Source organism: Rana temporaria, chromosome 1 (assembly GCF_905171775.1).
Source record: "Rana temporaria chromosome 1, aRanTem1.1, whole genome shotgun sequence".
NCBI lineage: Eukaryota > Metazoa > Chordata > Amphibia > Anura > Ranidae > Rana > Rana temporaria.
In genome coordinates this window covers 623885932-623905288 of record NC_053489.1, presented here as the reverse complement: position 1 = coordinate 623905288, position 19357 = coordinate 623885932, and the positions used below count along the sequence as shown (strand labels likewise).

General features: G+C 45.0%; 1 protein-coding gene across 1 annotated transcript in view; it reads right to left on the bottom strand.

The window, feature by feature from the left end:
* The window catches only part of RGS12 (regulator of G protein signaling 12), a 319121-nt gene extending 305153 nt beyond the window's left edge, over nucleotides 1–13968 (bottom strand). Inside the window, exon 1 of the mRNA XM_040335346.1 lies at nucleotides 13871–13968. The gene's annotated coding sequence lies outside the window, so the exon portion shown is untranslated. The remainder of the gene's footprint in view (nucleotides 1–13870) is intronic.
* Nucleotides 13969–19357: the final 5389 nt, after the last annotated feature.

Below are 19357 nucleotides of genomic sequence, written 5' to 3'. Positions count from 1 at the left end.
TGAATGGTCCCAAAAATGTGTCAAAAGTGTCCGGTGTCCATAATGTCGCAGTCCCAATAAAAATTGCAGATCGCCGCCATTACTAGTAAAAAAAATAATAAAAATAATTATGTCCCCTATTTTGTAGGCGCTATAACTTTTGCGCAAACCAGTCGCTTATTGTGATTTTTTTTTGTTGTTTTGTATGTAGAAGAATACGTCGGCTGTAAGGTGTAAACAGGACTGTAATCCAACCATTTTATTTGGTGACCGGAATTAAGAAGGCTTTAAAAAAAGCGTGTCTGAAGCCATGTTTTGAAGCAAGTGTAAACGAGCCCTAATGGTACAAAATTTGAACCAAAATTCTTTTTTACAGTTTTCAAAAGAAAATTTGTTGGGAATTCGATCCATGTATGGCCGGCTTAAGAGAAAGAGAGCTATTCCCCAGAACACCTTGCCTTTCCGTTAATCAGTCACAAATGTTCCTGGTGGTGGAAGTTCAGGAGAAATCCCCAACAATGTGCATATCAAACCAGGAGAGCCAGGCTGGCCAGCCCAGTCGAATACGTCAGCATCGAACATCCTCATTCTGACTTTGGTACTTGATGTTGTTTAGGGTTAGTTCAGGAAGTGGTTAATTAACGTTCGGCCTCCATATCACATACCTTCATTAAAACCCTCAGACCCCGAACAATAGGTGTGTGTGGTGACTCCAGGCCGTGCTGTGTCGTTCTCATTAGGCAGAGGATGCGCTGACAGCTCGGCACCAGCTAAAAATCGCTCCAACCATTGCATGTCAATCCACAACCCGCACTGTTTGTTCCTCTGCGGCCGGAAAATACAAAGAGCATCTTGCTGTATTCCCAGGGCGGTCCGACACATGCCAACCCGTCTCTGTGGAAACTTACACAGACTCAGGCCGATTGCCACTTTTTTTTCACTCTTGCAATTCTCCTCACTCCATAGAAGCCGAGTAAACAATGATTTGCAAGGTCAATGCCTGTGGTTTAAGGCAAGGCTAATGAAGGACAACCGGCACAACTCCAGCAGATACTTACTGTGACCTGATTACTAACAAAGTACAACATGCAATGGAGTGCAAAAACCCACAGAAGCCAAATCGAAGAGCGTTCTGCGGCATTATACAGTGTATTTTAATGAACGCCGATTTCTGATTTGTTACTATTCTCCCCACAACAGAACAAAGAACAATGTAATCCATTACTAGTAGTAGTAGTAGTAGTAGTAGTAGTAGTAGTAGTAGTAGTAATAGACATTTAAAGGCTCATGCAAACAGGCAATATAATTAAAATAATCTACACTGTATCTTGCTGTTAAAAGCTGGCAGAAACATCCAGCGTAAAAACATAAATAAAAAGAAAACCCACGTATTACCGCATAAACGACTTGCATTTCTACACATATAAAATGTATACAGTGGGGCAGATTCATCAAGAGATACGATGGCGGATCTCCTGATCCGCCGTCGTATCTGTGAGAGCCGACGGTCGGATCTGTGAGATCCCACGGTCGGAGCTATGCGACTGATTCATAAGAATCAGTTCCGCATAGATCTCACTTAGATGCGACTGGTGTAAGTGACTTACACCAGTCGAATCTTAGGCTGTAATCTCCCACCGGCCGCTAGGTGTCGTCGCTTTTTTTTTAAACGTTGCATATGCAAATGAGAAGAACCGCCGATTCACGTCCGTACGCCCGCCCGTTGCTCTTTCAACATCGTTTGCGTTCGGCTTTTTCCGGCGGATAGCTACCCCTGCTAATATGAGGATAGCTAATGTTAAGTATGGCCGACGTTCCCGCGCCGAGTTTTAAATTTGTTACGTCGTTTGCGTAAGTACGTCGGGAATACGGATGGCCGTAAGTAACCTAGCCGCCGAAAACAATGACGTCCTACCGACGTCATTTGGAGCATGCGCACTGGGCTTTTTCGCCGGCGGCGCATGCGCAGTTAAATCGGCGCGGGAACGCGCCTGATTTAAATTGTACACTCCCCCTAGCCGCGGAATTTGCATTCCGCCGGTGCAATTTGCGAGGTAAGTGCTTTATGAATCATGCACTAGCCTCGCTAAATTGCACCGGCGGATCGTAAAACAGGTAGATCTGGCGGATCTAAAGATCCGCTGATCTACATGAATCTGGCCCAGTGTCTATAAGGGTGTCATTCTTCATCCATTAAAATACATACACCTGTATCCATTTGTTTGGAATGTACAGTGCACGTTAGATACGGTCACGTGCATACAACATGGCCCATCTCAAGAGTGAGTAAGGGAGGGTGACTACATTCCTACATACAGAGGGACCATGGAGAACTAACATAACCACCCTCTAATATGAAGTCAGATCACAGCAGTAGTAAGGAATTTGGTGGAGGCTGAGAACAATAGATAGAACAATAGACGAGTAAAGATCCATACACACGATCCGAAAATCAGAAGTGAAATTCCATCCAACAAACGATGTGGTGATTTTCACATCGTTAGTATGGCGATTTTGACAGCCAATTACAGTTTTTCGTCTGACAAAAGCTGGATGGGCAGACTAAAACATTTTTGTTGTACGTGAACTCAACATCTAATTTTCGTTTCATTAGTATGGTTTTCATACAAAAAAAAAAAAAAAAAAAAAAAAAATCGTAAAAGCAAGACTACGCATGCTCAAAAATGAAAGAATACATACAAACTAACAACACATTACGCCACTTCTGAAGTTGTATTCTGTTGTACAAGAATTTTTGGATGGCGAGTAACCTCATCACTTTCGACATGAGACTAGCTTGCAACAAAAAACGGACGAACAGTGATCCGAAAATCTGATCGTGTGTTTTTTCCTGCATCAAAAACACAAGGACAGTAAGGCATATGAATTCCAATTTCAAAGTTAAAGGGTTACTAAAAGGATTTTTTTTTTTTAAATAACAAACATGTCAGGCCCCGTACACTAGTCCGAGAACCTCGACGGGCAAAACACATCGTTTTGCTCGTCGAGTTCCTTGTGAAGCCGCCGAGGATCTCGGCGAGCCAACATTTCCCATTGACTAACGAGGAAATAGAGAACATGTTCTCTTTTTGGTCGACGAGATCCTTGTTGGTTTCCTCGGCGAAAAGTGTACACACGACCGGTTTTCTCGGCAGAATACGTCTCCCATCGAGTTTCTGGCTGAATTCTGCCGAGAAAACCGGTCATGTGTACGGGGCCTTATACTTACCTCCACTGTGCAATTAGTTTTGCACAGATCCACATCTTCTGGGGTCCCTCGGCGGCTGTCTCTGGTCCTCCCCGCAATTAGTCACCACAGTCATGCGAGAGCTCGCATGGTGGTCAGTAATTGCGGGCACGCTCCCGTCCATAGCCGCTCACTGCATCACTCGGCCCCGCCCCTTGGCGCGCCGCATCACTGGATGTGATTGACAGCAGCACCAGCCAATGGCTGCGCTGCTCTCAATACATCCGCTCTAGCCAATCAGCGGCCAGGCTGAGCGGTGAAGAGGATCTCGGGACCGCATGGGACTTTCGAGGGGTCAGGTAAGTATAACGGGGGCTCGGCAGCATCAGATGTTTTTTCACCTTAATGCATAGATTGCATTAAGGTGAAAAAACATTTTCCTTTACAACTCCTTTAACACCGTTGCAGTGTATTCCAGTAGAGTAGAATTTGAGCATTTTTTTGGGAGATTTCTGTTATTGTGATTTTTTAAAAAGACAAATGTGATAATAAAAGGCTTCATATAATCACTATCCTTAGTAAGTTCACCTTTGCAGAAAATCTGTAAGGTGAACTTACACCGGCCCCTCTTCCCATTGCACCCAGTCCCACTAACATGGAGTTTGGCGAACCCCCGCACTGACAGATCGTATCGGCGCTGTACCGGTCCGGGGGATTTGAAACCCCATCGGCTTTCTCTACTCTTCACCTGCGGCGACAGGACGGGCTATGTGGGTTCCAAGATTGTGTGACGGCGCCGACCAATTAGAAATGCTCCTAAAACGTACCTCCTGATGATGTAAGTTTTGGAGATTTCTACCGGTGAGGCTGAGACCCGATGCTTCCTAGCGGGTAATTGCCACACTCCAGGTCAGCAGGACTTGGGGGTGGGGGTCCTGTGTAAGCTAACCTTACAGAATTTTCTGTAAAAGGTAAATTTTCCATTTAAATAAAAGCCAGGTTTTTTGGCATGCCGATTTATATTTTCAATATCAATGGCACAATGTCACGATTTCTGCCAGGGTATCCAAACTTTTGAGCACAATTGTATGTGTGAATATGGCACTAAAGTGACAAAGCAGCTCATTGACAACCCTTAAAAATTCTGTTTGTTTCCATCTTCCATTACACCATGCTGATTATAAGATAATACAGGATACGCCATTCTGGGTCGAATGACAAGCTCATAACTTTTTATGTAGACATACCAGTCATTCTACCCAAACTGCACCAAACTATGACAGCTAAAGACTGACCAGCTTCTTTGGCTGCCATAGACCCCCTTTTTTGTTTTTTGTTTTTCCTTCGTTGATAGCAACAATACTGATGTACAATATTAAAGTGGTTCAAAAGCCTTAAAGTGGTTGTAAACCTTTCATTTTGCACAAAGAAGCCCTGATCCTCCTCTCCTGGGGTCCCCCACCAGCATTCCAAGCCCTTCATCGGTTGCCCCCACGGAAAGCAACTATCCACGGGGGCACCCTCCCGAGTCCCACTGATGTGTCTATTGGACACAGAAAGCGGGACTCGGCCCCACCCCCTGCTCCCATGTCACAGGATTTGATTGACAGCAGTGGAAGCCAATGCCCCCCCCCCCCCGCTATCAATCTGTCCAATGAGGTGAGAGACAGCTGGATCAGATCGAGCTCAAGTAAGAAAGGGGGGGGGGGGGCTGCAGCACAGAAGGTTTTTCATTTTAATGCATTAAGGTGAAAAAACTTCTGTGCTGCAATATCCCCCCGATATGATCCAGCGATGTGCATCTCTCTCCCTCTCTCTCCCTGTTGGACAGATTTATGGTCAATCAAATCCTGTGTTACGGTAACTGGGGGGTGGGGCAGATTCCCACCGTCTGTGTAATTCGATGCAGCAGCGAGTGCACACAGCTGCCCCCAGGGAAAGCGGATTTCAGTGTGGGCACCTGACGAAGAGGAGGGGCCCGGAGTTTCGGCGGTGGGACCCCAGAAGAAGAGGATTAGGGCTGTTCTGTGCAAAAGCATTGCACAGAGCAGGTAAATAAAAGGCATGTTTATTATTTTGATACAAAAAATATTATAAGAATTCTATAAACATAAAAGAATAATAGGGTATTTGGATATTCAAAACCCCACTGCCAATTATCTGCAGCCAACATCCAGAATTCCATATGCTTTATATTGAATTATTAATGATGAATAATACTGTGCCACTAAACGAAGCAACCAAAAAAGGGACAATTTAAAATAATAGATATTCACTTCTTGAAAAATCATGTCTTCAGCCCTTATTTACTAGAAAAGCCGTACACTAGAAGGTATAACTGCAAAATGGTAATAATGATGTGATCCTTCACATACTTCTACATGGAGTACAACTCAACTGCCAAGTCATTAAATGGATGGTGTCATAACTGATCACATGTGCATCACCATGGCAACTGCAGACCAAACAGAGGTCAAGATGTCTCTCGATCACTTTTATAGGTGGTGGAAGTGGGTCGCCCCCGACTGGTCACATGGGTAGTACTAGGAAGAGTGGGAGGAACTTCCTCCCCCTCTGTGACGTCAGACATTTGGTTTGTTTGTTTACAAGAAGTTACTGGCTTTTAGGCTACTTTCACACTGGGGAGGTTTTTAGGCACTTTAGCGCTAGAAATAGCCGCTGCAAAGCACCTCCCATTCATTCCACCTCCCATTCATTCCAGTGTGTCTTTTCACACTGGAGCGGTTCACTTGCGGGACAATAAATTAGAAATGTCCTGCAAGCAGCATCTTTGGAGCGGGTTGGGAATGGTGTATTTAGACCCCTTTCACACTGGAGGCATTTTTTCAGGCGCCTTAGCAGTAAAAACAGCGCCTGAAAAAAGCCTCTGCAATCCCAGCGTGAAAGCCCAAGTGCTTTCACACTGGAGCGGTGTGCTGGCAGGATGTCAAAAAGAGTCCTGCAGGCAGCTTCTTTGAGGCACTTTAGGAGCGGTGTATACACCGCCCCTTTCCATTGAAATCAATGGGAAGCGCCACCAAAGCGCCTCAGCAGCGGCAATCACAGCCAGTGAGCCAATCAGGAGATGAAGGAGGCGGGGGCCGAGCCTCTGCACCATGTGTGACTGGGCACACAGAGCTGCAGTCTGGGAACGTACCTGCTTGGGTGCCCCCGCAGCAAGCTGCTTGCTCTGGGGGCAGGAGAGAGGAGACAGGAGCGCCAGTGTGGGACCCAAGAAGAGCAGGATGTGGGCTGCTCTGTGCAAAACGGCTGCAGAGCAGGAAATTATGTCTTGTTTTTTTTAAACAAGGCTTTAAAATCACTTTAATATTCTGGCCAATGAAATGAGCGCCCAAACGCCTGACCACACCAAAATGTGCTTGCAAAATGCGGCATTAGTCACGTTTTGACTGCTGCTTATCTCATGCAAGCAGATAAAAAAAAGAGTTTAGAAGAGCTGGGCTCAGTGTACATGAGGCCCAATACTTTTTTTTTTTTTAAATACACAGCAATGCATGCGTTGGCATGTTGCATTTTAACATGATATTTTCTTCCTGAAACATGTAAAAGGTCTACGGCAGGGGTCTCCAAACTGCGGCCCTTTTCCAGCCTTTATCCGGCCCTTGGGGCACTATTCCTCCCACTGACACCAACAAGGGGGCGCTATTTCTTCTACCGATACCAATGATGGGATACTTTTCCTCCTACTAATCGGAGCACTACTACTCCTCCTACTGACCACCAACCCTGAGGTCATATTTATTCTCACTGATGTTGGGCATTTTCTGCCCCCAATCCGGCCCTCCTAAATAGTGACGGTTTGGTGACGTGAAGACCATGCAAAGATGTAAAGATTCATTTACAAAGTGCTTGTATTGATTGCAAGCTTTTTAGGCCCCTTTCACACTGGGGCATTTTTCTAGCGTTATCCGAGCGTTTTTACAGCGTTATTAGAGCGAAGCCTCATCTGCAATCCCAATGTGCTGGTAAAGCACCGCTAAGACCCTAACGTTTTAGGGCGTTTTTGCAGTGCCTCAGTATGAAAGGGTAAGGCGTTTTTACAGCGCTTTTTAATTCATTTCAATAGAGAGGGGCGTTTTTGGAGCGTTTTTTTAGCGCCCAAAAACTGCTCCAAAGATGCTGCTTGCAGGACTCAGTGTGAAAGAGTCCATTGAGATGCATGGAGAGCGTTTTAAGAGCGCTATTTTTAACGCTAAAACGCTGTAAAAACGCTTCAGTGTGAAAGGGGTCTTAGGTATGACATCTCATTTCTTTCTATGATCTTATACCATTATTGTGTGAAAAAAAAGAGATTAAGACAAACAGCAATGAGCAACATCTCTCTGACAGTTGTACAATTAATCAAAAACCAATCGATCAATGAATGAAATGAGATATCCCCCAACTGGCTTCTACTAATGAGCAACGCATATCATACCTGTGGTTCAGACCTACTCTTCAGTGCTGTGCACATGCTGCAAGCTTGCTGAAAGCAACACTAAAGGGAGCTGAGAGCCTCATGGGTCACATGAGCAAAGAGATTGTGTTTCACAGAAAAGGAAAGCAGATTTGGTTCATGATCGCGTCTGCTAGAAGCGGTACCTAGACAGCAGTAATATGGGACACATGCATTCAAAGAGAAGGGGGAGGATAGGGGAGCTGCCACTGATGACATACAAAATGTAAATAAATTATTTATTATTATTAATAAATAAAATATAATAAATATATAATAATAACAACAACAACGACAACAAAAAAACAGCAAATTCCTGGGCTGTCATCTTCATTTGGGCTTCACTACAAAGCAACATATTGTCCTGAAATAAGCTAAAAGGATAATAAACAGACTTCAGAGGTGTAGATCCAACAATCCGTATTCAGCAGACAATTGTACCAGAGACATCTGTGTACTCATAATAAAGACTGTACTCTGATGTACACTGAATAGTAATGGAGCTATTATCAGCAAGATATGAGGAAAGCATTTTATAGTACGCAACACTGGAGTAAGCAGATAGCGTTCAACCTATATACAGAAGATAGTTACATTGGGCCAGATTCACAGAGCAGATACAAATGCGTATCAGGAGAAACGCTGTCGTATCTGTTGTTCTATCTATGCGACTGATTCATAGAATCAGTTACGCATAGATAGCCATAAGATCCGACAGGTGTAATTGTTTTACACTGTCGGATCTTAAGATGCAATACAGCGGCCGCCGCTGGGGGGCATTTGCGTCGTAAACCAGCGTTGGGTATGCAAATTAGGAGTTACGGCGATTCCCGACGGTTTTTCGCGTTCGCTACGTCGCCGCTAGTCTAGTTTCCCGTCGCAAAGTTAGTCGGTTTTTTTGGTGCCTTAACTTTACACAGCAATCTTATTGCTGTATAAAGTATGGCCGTCGCTCCCGTGTCGAAATTTAAAAAATAACGTCGTTTGCGTAAGCCGTCCGGGAATACGGAATTACGCTACGCGCGTCGCCGTTCGAAAAAATGACGTCACTTTGCGCAAAGCACGGTGGGAGTTTGGAAATGGAGCATGCACGGTAGGTCCGGCGCGGGAGCGCGCCTAAATTAAATGGCACACGCCCATTTAAATTGGCCTGCCTTGCACCGGAGCGTAGGTTTTCATCGCAAGTGCTTGGTGAATCAGGCACTTGCGATGAAAAATTGCGGCGGTGTAACGTATCTACGATACGTTACGCCGCCGCTCATCTACGTGAATCTGGCCCAATACTCCTATCAAAAGAATGGTGAACGCGATAATACAGAAAATGGGAGCATTGAAATGATCAGAAGAGGAGGAATGACAAGAACACTTGTGACATTTCATACTATGGGAGTAGTGTCATTATCAGAAAGAGAGAAGGGATATAATAATAATACTGGTATTCAGGAGTGCAGAAGATGTGATAATATTAGTATTCTGTAGCGGGTAACAATGAATGTAGTATACGTATCAGAAAAGAACATTGAGCAGCACAGTGGTGTAGTGAGTAGCACTCTCGCCTAGCAGTAAAAAGGCTCGCTGGTTCAAATCCCAACCACGATACTACCTGCCTGGAGTTTGCATGTTCTCCCTGTGCCTGTGTGGGTTTCCCCCGGCTACTCCGGTTTCCTCCCACCCTTTAAAGACATGCTGGTAGGTTAATTGGCTCCTGCCTAAATTGGCCCTAGTATATGAATGTGAGTTAGGGACCTTAGATTGTAAGCTCCTTGAGGGTAGGGACTGATGTGAATGTATAATGTATATGTAAAGCGCTGCGTAAATTGACGGCGCAATACAAGTAGCTAAATAATAATAACAACAACAACAACAACAACAACAACAACAACAACAACATTAATCACAATACTCCCTGCACTCAGTAGTAGAAAGGATGGGGGCAGAGTTATGAGGAGATATGGAAGTATATTGGTACTCAGTATTACAGCGGATGGAGCAATGATCAGAAGGAGAATTGAAATGATATTAGTACCAGTTTTGCACAGGATGGAGCAGTTATCAGGAGATATAGAATTATATTGGTATTAGTACTCATTTATTAGCAGAGGGTGGAGAAGAGTACTCTCTAATGGAGATGTGGAATTATATTAGTACCAGCACTCAGTATTACGGAGGATGGAGAAGAGTGAGGCCCCATACACACCATAGAATCTATCCGCAGATAAATCCCATCAAATGGGTTTCTGCGGATAGATCCTATGGTGTGTACACTCCGTCGGATATCTATCCGCAGATAAATCTCCCCTGGAATGGATTTCCAGCAGATAAATATTTGTCGACATGCACAGAATATCTATCTGCTGGAATCCATTCCAACGGATGGATCCGCTCGTCTGTACAGACTTACCGGATCCATCCGTCCAAAGGGATTCCCCGCACGCGCCGTAATGAATAGACGCATGCGTGGAATTCCTTATATGACAGCGTCGCGCCCGTCGCCGCGTCATAATAGCGGCGACGGCGCGACACGTCATCGGCAGAGGATTTCAGCGCGGATTTCAATGCGATGGTGTGTACACGCCATCGCATTGAAATCCTCTGAAATCTTAGAGAGGATTTATCCGCGGATACGGTCCGCTGAACCGTATCTGCGGATAAATTCTATCGTGTGTATGGGGCCTAACTCTCTGAAGGAGACGTAGAATTATATTAGTGGAGGGTGGAGGATGGGAGCAGAGTAATTGTCAGAAGGAGATATGGAATGATATTGGTACCAGTATTTGGTATGACAGAGGATGGAGCGGTTATTACAGGTACTTGTATAGCGCCATCAATTTACACAGCATTTTACATATATATTATACATCAGGAGATGTAGAATTATATTGGTATTTTAGAGCTGCACAATTAATCGTTAAAAAAAAATCGTGATCTCGATTCAACCCCCTGACGATCTCCAATGCAGAGTTTGCCGATTCTTTCATATAACAAGTGGAGAGACTTGTCTGCAAAAGAAAATATCCGGGAAGTTTGGCAAGTTTTTAACAGGAAACATTGTAACTAATGCTTCCTTCTTAGATCAAAAGGGATAAACTTGTGTAAGGGCTCTTTCACAGGGAGCGGATCCGTATTGATCCACTCCGTTAGCCCGTTTAGCTCAGCGGGGATCCCTCCGTAAATCCTCGCTGAGCTGTCGGCGGACAGGGCGGTCCCCGCACACAGTGCAGAGACCGCCCTGTCTCTCCTCCGCTCTCCCCTTTGGGGAATCGAATGAATTCGGACCGTGTGTCCGTATTCATCCGATCCGTTCCGCCGGACAGAAGAAAAATAGGGTTTTCTTCTGTCCGCAAAAGCGGACCTTTGCGGACGCGGATGGTTGCGGACTTGTAATAAACGGACCGTTTGTCCGTACGTGTGAAAGGGCCCTAAAAATTTAAAAAATCAGGAAGTCTGCCAAGTTTGTAACAACATGAAACATTGTAACCAACTTCCTTCTTAGAGCAAGCTTCTGTGTGTAAATGAAGTTTAACCACTTAAAGTCCAAGGGGCAGATCCACGTACATCGGCGCATAGCGTAGCGTATCTAAGATACACTACGCCGCCGTAACTTACTTTTTTTTTTTTAATCCTCAAAGAATGCGCGCCATAAGTTACGGCGGCGTAGTGTATCTTTGGCGGCGTAAGGGCACGCAATTCAAATCGATGTGATGGGGGCGTGTTTTATGTAAATACATTGTGACCCGACGTAAACAACGTTTTTTTTTTTTAACGGCGCATGCAAGGTACGTGGGGGTATCCCAGTGCGCATGCTCGAAATTAAACCGGAACAAGCCAATGCTTACGACGGTGACGTCATTCTACGCAAATCCCTATTCGCGAACGACTTACACAAACGACGTAAAAAATTCAAATTTTGGCACGGGAACGACGGCCATACTTAACATTGAGTACGCCTCATAAGAGCTACGCCGGTAAAAGCCGAACGCAAACGACGTAAAAAAATGCGCCGGCCGGACGTACGTTCGTGGATCGCCGTATCTAGCTAAATTACCATAGAACCAAGTAGCAAGGATAGTAGCAATGATCATATCACCAGTACTTAGAAAGGACAGTAGGAATGACAACCAGTACTTAGTAGTAAGGCTAGTTGAAATTAACATTAGTACTAGTACTATCTAGTAAGGATAGTAGCAATGACCAAATTACCAGTACTTAGTAGTAAGACTAGCTGAAACAACCATAGTACCAATACTTAGTAGTTAGTATAATAGGAATGACCATGGTACTAGTGCTCATTAATAGTATAGCAGAAATTACTATAGTAATTATTTAGTATTATTTATTACGTAGTATTTAGTAGTAAGGATAGTAGCAATGACCATATCACCAGTACTTAGTAGTAAGGACAGAAAGGCCGGGTACACACGGACAAACATGTATGGTGAAAGCGGTCCGTCGGACCGTTTTCACCATACATGTCTGCCAGAGGGCTTCTGTACGATGGTTGTACACACCATCGTACAGAAGTCCGCGCGTAAACAATACGCGGGGCGTGTCCGCGGTGTCGCCGCGTCGATGACGCGGTGTCGCCGCGACAATGACGCGGCGACGTGGGCGGCCCGCCTTTAAAATGCTTCCACGCATGCGTCGAAGTCATTCGACGCATGCGAGGGACGGCGGGCGCCTGGACATGTACGGTAGGTCTGTACTGACGACCGTACATGTCCGAGCGGGCTGAATTCCAGCGGACTGTTTTAAAACAAGTCCAGGAATATTTGCCCGCTGGGAAAAGGCCCGGCGGGCAAATGTTTGCTGGAATTCGGCCCGCTCGCGCCCACACACGACCAAACATGTCTGCTGAAACTGGCCTGCGGGCCAGTTTCAGCAGACATGTTTGCTCGTGAGTATGGGGCCAAAGAATGACCAGAGTACTGGTACTCAGGAGCAAGGATATTAGAAATTACTATAGAACTTAACAGTAAGGCTAGTTGGAATTAGCATTGTACTAGTTCTCAATTGTAAGGACGATAGTTGTATAGTAGGAATGGCCATAGTAATAGTACTCAGTAGTATGTAACTATGTATAGCAGGAATGAAAATAGTACAAGTATCCACTAATAAGTATAGCAGGAATGAACATAGTACTAGCACTTAGTAGTAAGGATAGTAGCGATGACCTTACTACCAGTACTTAGTAGCAAAGACAGTAGAAATGACCATAGTACTAGTACACATTAATAAGTATAGCAGAAATGATCATAGTACTCAATAGTAGGGGTAGTTGTATAGTAGCAATGGCCATAGTACCAGTACTCAGTAGTAAGGAGGATGGGAGCAGTATAATGATGGGTAGGATATGTGGACAGAACTTGATAGCAAGTTTAATAGGAATTACCATAGTATTAGTACCCAGCAAGGACAAAAATAATGCCCATAGTACCAGTACTCAGTAGTAAGTATAGAAGGAATGCCAATAGTAGTAAGGATGATGGGAGTAGTAGAAGTATGAGTAGATGTGGAAAATGCTGAGTAGTAAGAATAGTATCAAATGATCATAGTACCAGTACTCAGTAGTAAGTATAGAAGGAATGCCCATAGTACCAGTTCTTAGTAGCAAGGAATGGCCATAGTAGTAAGGATGATGGGAGTAGTAGAAGAATGAGTAGATGTGGAAAATGTTGAGTAGTAAGAATAGTATCAATCCCCATAGTACCAGTACTCCGTATAGAAGAAATGCCCATAGTACCAGTTCTTAGTAGCAAGGAATGGCCATAGTAGTGAGGATGATGGGAGTAGTAGAAGAATGAGTAGATGTGGAAAATGCTGAGTAGTAAGAATAGTATCAAATGATCATAGTATCAGTACTCAGTAGTAAGTATAGAAGGAATACCCATAGTAGTGAGGATGATGGGAGTAGTAGAAGAATGAGTAGATGTGGAAAATGCTGAGTAGTAAGAATAGTATCAAATGATCATAGTACCAGTACTCAGTAGTAAGTATAGAAGAAATGCCCATAGTACCAGCTCTTAGTAGTAAGGAATGCCCACAGTAGTGAGGTCGAGGATGATGGGAGTAGTAGAAGTATGAGCTGCGGACACAGTAGATGGGAGTATAATAGGATGATGATGATGGTGGGCCCGGCCCCCCTGCTCTCCCCTCCTCCAGCCCCGCTCCCTCTCCGCACACAATAGATCCTCCGGTGATCACACACAGGCACAGAGCGGAGGGTGGCCCCTCCCTCCCCCATCACTCACCGGCTCAGTCCCGGTAAGTCCCGCTCCCCCGGATCGCACACTCCGCAATAATCGTCATTTGAAAACTTCTCCCTCCCAACGTTCAACTTTCTTCCCAGCTGACAATAGCCGCCTCCTCCCCTCCCCGGCCTATCCCCACCCTGTCCACCCCACTCGCTCCTCCCTCCCCGCCGTCTCCTAGGAGACGCTTGTGTTGATATGAACGGAGGGCGTCCATTGGCTGAGCTCGGCACACTGAGCTGTCACGGATCCAGGGCAACCTATGTACACCAAGGGCGGATATGGCGCCCACCTAGACCGCCGCGAGGATGTGGGTTACCTAGAGATCCCCATTGTCCCTTGTGTGACCCCAAGTCCTGTATAATAGAAGGAACATTTCATTACCAAAAGTCTTCCTATTGATATACGTTATATGAACACACAAGGAGCTCAGGTGTCCGGCGAGGTGTTCTTTATTATAGAACTAATGACAAAACATTATGGATAGAGTAATGGGCCCTACACACGATCCAAATATCGTACGAAGAAGAATCGTACGATAATCCGATCGTTATGCCCGGTACACACGATCCAAATATCGTACCAAGAAGAATCGTACGATAATCCGATCGTTATGCCCGGTACACACGATCCAAATATCGTCCGAGGAAGAATCGTACGATAATCCGATCGTTATGCCCGGTACACACGATCCAAATATCGTCCGAAGAAGAATCGTACGATAATCCGATCGTTATGCCCGGTACACACGATCCAAATATCGTACCAAGAAGAATCGTACGATAATCCGATCGTTATGCCCGGTACACACGATCCAAATATCGTCCGAGGAAGAATCGTACGATAATCCGATCGTTATGCCCGGTACACACGATCCAAATATCGTCCGAAGAAGAATCGTACGATAATCCGATCGTTATGCCCGGTACACACGATCCAAATATCGTACGAGGAAGAATCGTACGATAATCCGATCGTTATGCCCGGTACACGCGATCCAAATATCGTACGAAGAAGAATCGTACGATAATCCGATCGTTATGCCCGGTACACGCGATCCAAATATCGTACGAAGAAGAATCATACGATAATCCGATCGTTATGCCCGGTACACGCGATCCAAATATCGTACGAAGAAGAATCGTACGATAATCCGATCGTTATGCCCGGTACACACGATCCAAATATCGTACGAGGAAGAATTGTACGCTAATCCGATCGTTATGCCCGGTACACACGATCCAAATATCGTACGAAGAAGAATCGTACGATAATCCAATCGTTATGCCCGGTACACACGATCCAAATATCGTACGAGGAAGAATAGTACGCTAATCCGATCGTTATGCCCGGTACACACGATCCAAATATCATCCGAGGAAGAATCATACGATAATCCGATCGTTATGCCCGGTACACACGATCCAAATATCGTACAAGGAAGAATCGTACGATAATCCGATCGTTATGCCCGGTACACGCGATCCAAATATCGTACGAAGAAGAATCGTACGATAATCCGATCGTTATGCCCGGTACACGCGATCCAAATATCGTACGAGGAATAATCGTACGATAATCCGATTGTTATGCCCGGTACACACGATCCAAATATCGTACGAAGAAGAATCGTAGGATAATCCGATCGTTATGCCCGGTACGCACGATCCAAATATCGTACGAAGAAGAATCGTACGATAATCCGATCGTTATGCCCGGTACGCACAATCCAAATATCGTACGATAATCCGATCGTTATGCCCGGTACACACAATCCAAATATCGTTCGAGGAAGAATCGTACGATAATCCGATCGTTATACCCGGTACACGCGATCCAAATATCGTACGAAGAAGAATCCGATCGTTAGTACAGAGCTTTCAAGAGCCGATCACGACAATTCATCCGATATCATTTGATCGGACAAGCGTTAAAATTGTTAGTAATAGTTGTCGTCTGAAAATACAAAACAAATACATTACAACACATGACATCACTTCCGATTTTTTTTTTGTATGCAAATTTTCGTGACTTTAGTAACCTATTCAATTTCTACTTGCGACTATTAGGCGAAGAAAGTGTATATTTATTGGTTTGCGCAAAAGTTATAGCGTCCACAAAATAGGGGATCATTTTATGGCATTTATATTATTATTATTTTTTTACTAGTAATGGCGGCAATCAGCGATTTTTATCAGGACTGCGACATTACGGCGGACTCTTCGGACACTTTTGACACCATTTTGGGACTATTGTCATTTATACAGCGATCAGAGCTACAAATAGCCCCTGATTACTGTATAAATGCCACTGGCAGGGAAGGGGTTAAACACAGCTCAGTGAACATTGACAGCCCCAATAGGTGGTGTGTGGCCATGTGACTCCCATGCGAATGCTCGGGAGTGGTGTCATCGCAACGCATGGATTTCAATAGGGCGTTTTTTAGAAGCACGTGGTTAGAGTCGGAGGCTCTAATTGGCTTCAAAAAGGGTGAGCTTGGGGCGCCAAAATTCAGAGCACCAGCCGCTTCTGGGTCTTTCAGATCTACAGTCTGTGAATGGAGGAGGCAGACATTTCATTCATCCACCCCTCCTCCATTCATCATCCACTTGTCACTGATGGAAGTTATAGTACAGCATCTATGAATGAAGGAGAGGGGCAGAAAGGGCAGGTATAGTCGGCACTACATGGTGAATGCCTGTGACAGATCCAGTGACTATGGGATATAACAGCACTGGACGATTACCACCCCCCACGGGTATGTATGTGGGGGTGAGGCAAAGGACACAAGATTTCAACTAAGCCAGCAGCCCCCTGCACACACGACGCTCTACCTAAAGGAACTATACTGCTACATATGAGAAAAAGAACCCTATTTCTATTATTACTGTTTATGTCATGGACTGAACTCATCCAAATTACATAGCACAGCAAACTCAGAATATACACAGGCCGTGTAACCTGAGACTAGATAGCCTAGCAAGAGCAAAACAATGGAGGACGCATGGGTGAGCTACGGCCACGGGGCATTCACAGCCCTGCTTTGTACCTACTAGACCATTTCTGTTGATAGAGCTGCGGGGAGTTCTTATATGCGAGGATCATCACCTATCAGACCTACCTGACAAACACCTATCAGACCTACCTGACCATCATCTATCAGACCTACCTGACCATCACCTATCAGACCTACCTGACTATCACCTATCAGACCTACCTGACCATCACCTATCAGACCTACCTGACCATCACCTATCAGACCTACCTGACTATCACCTATCAGACCTACCTGGCCATCACCTATCAGACTTACATGGCCATCATCTATCAGACCTTCCTGACCATCACCTATCAGACCTACCTGACCATCACCTATCAGACCTACCTGGCCATCACCTATCAGACTTACATGGCCATCATCTATCAGACCAACCTGACCATCACATATCAGAACTACATGACCATGATCTATAAGACCTATGTGACCATCATCTATAAGACCTACCTGACCATCACCTATCAAACCTACCTGACCATCACCTATCAGACCTACCTGACCATCACCTATCAGGCCTATCTGACCATCACCTATCAGACCTATCTGACCATCACCTATCAGACCTACCTGATCATCACCTATCAGACCTACCTGATCATCACCTATCAGACCTACCTGACCATCACCTATCAGGCCTACATGACCATCACCTATCAGACCTACCTGACCATCACCTATCAGACCTACCTGACCATCACCTATCAGGCCTTCATGACCATCACCTATCAGACCTACCTCACCATCACCTATCAGACCTACCTGACCATCACCTATCAGACCTACCTGACCATCCCCTTTTTAGACTTACATGGCCATCATCTATCAGACCTACCTGACTATCACCTATTAGACTTACCTGACCACCACCTATCAGACCTACATGACCATCATTTATCAGACCTACTTGACCATCACCTATCAGACCCACCTGACCATCACCTATCAGATCTACCTGACCATCATTTATCAGACCTACCTGACTATCACCTATCAGACCCACCTGACCATCACCTATCAGACCTACCTGACCATCACCTATCAGACTTCCTGACCATCACCTATCAGGCCTACCTGACCATCACCTATCAGACCTACCTGACCATCACCAATCATACTTACATGGCCATCATCTATCAGACCTACCTGACCATCACCTATCAGACTTACCTGACCATCACCTATCAGACCTACCTGACCGTCACCTATAAGACCTACCCGATCATCATCTATCAGACCTACCTGACCATCACCTATCAGACCTACCTGACCATCACCTATCAGACCTACCTGACCATCACTTATCAGACCTACCTGACCATCACATATCAGACTTACCTGACCATCACCTACCAGACCTACCTGACCATCACCTATCAGACCTACATGACCATCACCTATCAGACCTACCTGACCATCATCTATCAGACCTACCTGACCATCACCTATCAGACCTATCTGACCATCACATATCAGACTTACCTGACCATCACCTACCATACCTACCTGACCATAATCTGTCAGACCTACCTGACCATCACCTATCAGACCTACCTGACCATCATCTATCAGACCTACCTGAGCATCACTTATCAGACCTACCTGACCATCACCTATCAGACCTACCTGACCATCACTTATCAGACCTACCTGACCATCACATATCAGACATATCTGACCATCACATATCAGACTTACCTGACCATCACCTATCAGACTTACCTGACCATCACCTATAAGACCCCCCTGACCATCACCTATCAAACCTACCTGACCATTACCTATCAGACCCACCTGACCATCACCTATCAGACTTACCTGACCATCACCTATCAGACCTACCTGGCTATCACCTATCAGACTTACCTGACCATCACCTATCAGACCTACCTGACCATCACCTATCGGACCTACCTGAGCATCACTTATCAGACTTACCTGACCATCACCTATCAGACCTACCTGACCATCACCTATCGGACCTACCTGAGCATCACCTATCAGACCTACCTGACCATCACCTATCAGACCTACCTGACCATAACCTATCATACTTACCTTACCATTACTTAGCAGACCTACCTGACCATCACATCCAACAGTTTAAAGTGGAACTTCACTTTCTCTATCAACATTGACTATTTTTAATCCTGATTCTGCAAGCATTAGTAAATAGATAGGAAAGTATATTATATTTACTTGTTTTAAACATTTTTTTCATTACTTCTAAGGATGCACCAATACCAGTATCGGTGCGGACACCGAGTATTTTCTCATACTTGGGAAAATGAATCAATACCTGAAACCAATACTCTGTGGTGCGATTTGTGCCCATACAAAATGAATGGACTCTAATCACACTGCAAAAAATCGCATGCAATTTGAACAGGAATGTGGTGCCATTCCTGTCCGAATCACATGCGATTTCCCGC